Genomic DNA, 6,000 nt, shown 5'->3' with positions numbered 1-6,000 from the left:
AGTGAAATATAATGATTGATTCCTGCATGCTAAAAATATTATTGGACTCATGGAATTTTCTTGGGTGTAACAATATTACCTTCATGGGCTGTTGGATTCACTTTGCTAATATTCCATTGAGGAATTTCAAATTGCTCTTCATGAGTAATCATCTATATTTTCCAAATTTTTTGTTTGTTTATCATGGGGTTGGAACTCAGGTCTCTAGCTCATGGTGAGCATTCTACCACTTGAGCCACCGCACCACTTCCAGTTTTCTGGTGGTTTATTGGAGTCTCACAGGCTTTCTTACCAGGGCTGGCTTTGAACAACGATCCTCAGATCTCAGCTTCTTGCTTAACTAGGTTGTTTTCCAATTCTTACAAGGTGAACTGAAGAGTATACCATCCTATATGTGTTCTGAAATGATTTGTGTATGTTTGGTTTTTCTTTTCATCATTTTTTCTTTTGTTCTTGCCTCTTTCTTTCTTACTTTCTTTCTTTCTTGAACTTATTACCTCGCACTTGCTCAGCAGGACTTTTATCATTTTACCCATACCCCCAGCCATTTTTGCCCTTTTGTTTATCATTATTACTTTTTTAAGGCAGCCAGAGACTATAATCCTCCTGTGTCAATTGTCAAATAGCTGAGATTAAAGTATGTGTCATGCCCAGAATGTTTCTTTTTTTTTACTTTGGGTCTTTTTAGATTTTGTCCAGGCTGACCTTGAATCTCTGTCCTATAAATTCTGCCTGCATAATAGGTAGGATTACACGTGTGGCAGCAATAGCTAGTCTGATATATGGCTTTAACTCTTTTTATTTTTTTATAGTAAAAATGCTGTACAGAGGGGTTACGGTTACACGAGTAAGGTAATGAGTCCATTTCCTATGGAGCATTGTTACCTCCTCCTTTGTTTCTCTCCTACCATCCCTTCTCTCCCCACTCTGTCTTCCCTCCCCCCAAGTTGTAAAGTTCGTTTTCAACATAGTGTCTTGTACATCTCATTGTTACAATGGGTCAACCTGTATCCTTATTTCAGCATTTTGTTATTTCCCTTCCCCTCCCCAATTAAAAAAAATTATATACAAGATGCAGGGTACCAACATCAAATACAGTGAAAACAGGGGTTATACCGTGGGAGAAAAACATACAAGAGAAACAAAAAAATCTCACATAGTACATTTTAAATATGCTTAAAACAATAGCAAGAAAGAAAAAAATCACTTGTGTCCCTATCTTGGGGTTCACTTCGCTTAACTTCATCTTAACTGGTCATATGTACATAGCTTTTGACCTTCTCTGCTTGTCCTAGATTTATACTAGTTATTGTAAATAAGGGAAACCATGCAATTGCCCCATTTGTGAGGAAATGGAAAGACTTGGAAAAAATTATATTAAGTGATGGCTTTAACTCTTTAAATTTCCTTCTAAGTAGTATTTTGCCTGCATCTTACAACTGACCCTTAGTTTTCACAGTATTTTCTGTAGTTTCAAAAATCATTTGTGATTTTTTCTTTTAGTTTATTTTTTATAAAATATTTCTTTCCTTTTTTATTGTACAAAATAATAGGTTCGTTAGGACATTTTCCCACATATGTGTAAAGTATCTTGGTCAGATTCAACCTCCTTTTCTCCCTCCTGCTGCTTAATGTTCTCCTCCCCTTGTATTTGCATGTTTGGCTTTTTAAAGCCTGAATTCCACATCTGAGGAAAATGTGACATTCGCTCTCTAAATCTGGTTCATTTTACTTAAAATGTTGATTTTTCAGTTTTTGTCTACATTATTTAGAAATGGTATTTAATTTTCAAATATTCTGAAATGCACTGGACATTTCAGATCAATTTCAAATTTAACTATGCTTTTGTTCAGATATTTGTATAGGATTTCAATATCTAGAAATATATTGAATCTTTTGGTTCAGTATTGTTCCTTTTATAATTTATCTATTTTAACAGAAATTAATATGCAGTTGCAATGGATGGTTATATTGTACAAGTATTCATTGAATTTTATTTAATTATTTTATTAAATACTGGGAAAAATGATTTTGTAATCTTCAATTTTCAATTCAATGTGAATTTACTTCTTTTTGAACTTGAATTTTACCCTAATACATTTTATTACAGACATTGTGAATCTTTGTTTCTCTCTGTGTGTCTCTCTCTGTCTCTATCTTTATGTCTCCTAGTTCCTATCTCTCTATACAAATATAGATGTAACTGTGTGTATATTTTTCTGCTCTTCACTATTGCTTTAATATCTCTGAACCTATTTTACTTCAGTCATTTTTATCCTCCCTTTTCTTCTCTCTGGCTAATTTCTATTGACGTATTTTGCAGGGCTTGGAATCAAACTCAGAGCCCCACAGATTCAGTACAAGCAAGTGCTTAACTATTGAGACACAACTGACTTATTTACTATTTCAAGTCTACTGGTAAGCGTAGCATTATCCATGTCCATAGACATATCTACTATATATTTATATAACATATACTATGTTCTATATGTTTTAATCATTTCACTTTTCAGTGCTGAGATTTCTACTTATTTTTTTCCATTTTTCTACTGTAACACTAAAATGTCCTATTTGTTTACTGATCAAGACCTTATTTTCTTTAATCTTTAAAATAAATTTATAATCATTGTTAAATCCATTTCTGAATAAGTACTGGATCGTTTTTTAACTAATGGCTATTTTCTGCAGTATGGGTTATGTTATACTGTTTCTTCACATTTTGTTGCTTTTGATTCTATTATGAATGATACCTACTCAAGTCTACATTTGATTGCTTTACACTGCTAGTGGGTTTTGTTCTGATAGTCTGGCTGATCATCTTGAATTTGTTTTCCTTCACTTCATGCTTTATTTAGAAGAATTTCAGAAAGCAACAGGTGTTTTGAAAAATCCTCTAATTTATGCATTGATCTTCAAACACTTTGCACCCTACAGAATTTGTCAACTCTTAGTCCAATATTTGATTGCGGTCACTCATCTTACCTGGACAGTTATGGATGTTTTTAAGATGTAAACAAAAATCACTCCTGGCAGGGAAAGAATTCCATCTACTAAACTAGCTCAAACTGGGATATTCTTGCTCCAATATTGACCCTTAGCCAATTTTAGGTAATATTGCTGTTTCTAGACAGCTCGATCTTTAGCTACAGACTCATAAGGGCAAGTCTTTAGCCTGTCCCTCTATGGAAGCCTCCATGTGTATTCAGGGCAGATCCCTCTTCTCCAGCATCCTGTCACACAGATTCCAGGCATTTACATACCCTTACCTCTGTATTTGCTTTGCTTCAATTCTAGTCCACTGAAAGTGATGAGGACACTTTCTGCAGGTGGAGATTAAGGTGAATCTGAATCTTACTTCATAGGCTTTATTACCTTAGTTACCACTCATGTACTTCCTGTTCCCTACAAGCTGGAAAGAATTGTCATATATTTTGAAATGCTTTATGGCTGTTAATAACTAATTGCTGTTTAGTACCAGTTAATATAGCACAAATAAAAGCCGTAAATTTTTTTAAATTACCACTGTGACTGCTTGAGTGAAGATTACAAGAGAGCACTATAGCATCTAGAGAGGAGGGTCATGAAAGTATATCCATATAGAGAAGGGATAATGATGGTTTTTAACAAAGTATTGAACTCTGGATATGATTTTGAAGCTATATGCAATGATGTCTTCTTTTTGCCATATTGGAATTTGAGCTCAAGACTTTGCACTTGTGGCAGGTAGGTGCTCTATCACTTGAGCCATGCCACATTACCGCAACTTGATATCTACATTTAATATTAAAGCGTCTATTATGCCCCTCACATAAGTAGAACCAGAGGCCCATTCTACCACAACTACTTGTTGATTGCAAAGAGGATCTCACTAACATTTTGCCCAGGCTGGCTTCAAACCCAATCTTTATAATCTCCACCTCTTAGATAGCTGGCATTATATGTGTGAGTCACTGTGCCTGCCCACAGCAGTATTTCTTGATGAATTACGTTTAAATATAAAACTAAAAGAGGAAATCAGGTATAATTGCAAGGTTCTTCTCTTGAGCTCTTGGACTATGAAATTCCCATCAGCTGAACTAGGGAACGATTTTTGTTTTTTCAGAGAAAATTGTGAGAGTCACAAGTTTCATTTTGGACATATTGAATGTGAGGTGTCTTTGTGAGGTGTCTGTATTCAAGTGCAGATATTGAAATAGCAATTGGACATAGGAATATGCAATTTTCAAAGAGTGAACTGGAAATATAAATGTGAGAGCTGGTGATATATAGCTGGTATTTAGAGCCGGAAGAAAACTCAGTGTCAACAGAGAGAAGAAGTGGTTCAGAAGCTGCTCCTTGGATCACTCCAACAACGAAAGTTCAGTGAGTAAGAAAATCAAATGACACTGAGCCACCAGTGGACCAGTACAAAAATTAAGATTGCATGGTAACTTGGAAACCGAGTTAGAAAAGGATGAAACTGTGATTAACAATGACAAATGCTGCTGAAAAGTCATGTAAGATAAATGATGAGACTTAATGAATAGATATAGTGATATAGATGTCATTGTTGACCTTGTTAACAGAAGTTCCTCTGAGGAGGGGGTGTGGTGATTGTGTTGAGTGATTACAGAGGATTCAAGAGGAAATTGGAGATGAGAAGTGTTAGCTGGTATTGATAGTTTAGAAATGAGGCAGTGCCTGGGAGGGGTCAAGAGAGAGTTCATTTATAGTAATAGGCACAGATAGAGTGTATAGCTGCAGTTAGTTGTATAGAGTATGTGTGGGGAGGATGGAAGTTGTATCCTGAGTGTTTCTATTTCTCTGAGTGAACTAGAAAATATGCTCATGGATTGAGAATGAAGCTATAAACATGTGAACCCAAGTAAGTTGAAGCCCACAAGTGGCCTCCAATTTCTTTGTCAACTTACATCAGTATTAACATGAGCCCAGAGGGCAGAAGGAGACCAAGAGAAGGATTCCAGAGCTAGGACCTAAGGATTTCTTCCCACTCCCCACCACCCCCCCTGGTCCTGAAGGGCCCTGCAGGAATCTAAGCACACACTCAGAATATGAGAGTTGGTACTGAGCAGATAACATTATGCAAATGCTAGAATGTGTTCCTCCTTTGATGTTACAAATGTACTGAATTAAGAGAGTAGAGCCTTGTCATGCAGAAATTAGGTGACTGATGGTAATATCAGGGCTGTGACTTGGCCCATAGTGGTTGAAGATTGACCAAGCATGTCCATAGTAAGCATTGGCTTTCCTCTGTGGTGTACCTGGGTAGCTTTGAGCAAGAGAGGGTATACGTATGTAGTCATGAAACTTCTCTAGGCCTCTCTGAACCTCCTATAACATTCTACTGGGGTCAGACCTGAAGAGCACATAACTACCAAAAGTAGGCTTCGATCTAGAGGACCAGAAATCTGACTTTCTGCTAGGGGAGGGAGCAGGCTTCTTTTGTTACCACATTTGAGAGCAAAATGGAACATTTTGATTTTATTTTCTAAATGTTTCTTCTTCTTCGGTTTTAATTAGGCTTATTATATCAAATTTGAAGTATATCAAAAATAAGAGAGAAACTGAATGCCACTACACACTGTTACCACTCAGGTAAAAGCACTGGAACCTTTTGGAATTTTTTTTGTTGTTGATCAAGGGGCCTGGGCACTGTCCCTCAGGTCTTCAGCTCAAGGCAAGAGCTCTACCACTTGAGCCACAGTGCCACTTCTGGTTTTCTGTTGGTTTATTGGAGATGAGAGTCTCACGGACTTTCCTGACAGGGCTGGCTTTGAACGGCGATCCTCAGGTCTCAGCCTCCTGAGTAGCTAAGATTACAGAAATGAGCCACCAGCGCCCAGCTGGATTTTGTTTCTTTCAGGCATTTTCGTCTATATCCATACAAATTGTTGTTGGATTCCTCATTTGCTATTAAACAGTGACTGATGAGAGAGTGAGTGCATATGACATTTCAGTAGCTGCACCCTCCTGTGACTGGTGTATTGTTAGATAGCAGAT

Source organism: Dipodomys ordii, unplaced genomic scaffold, assembly GCF_000151885.1.
Source record: "Dipodomys ordii isolate 6190 unplaced genomic scaffold, Dord_2.0 Scaffold89, whole genome shotgun sequence".
Taxonomy (NCBI): Eukaryota; Metazoa; Chordata; class Mammalia; order Rodentia; family Heteromyidae; genus Dipodomys; species Dipodomys ordii.
Note: the sequence above shows the minus strand (reverse complement) of the source record.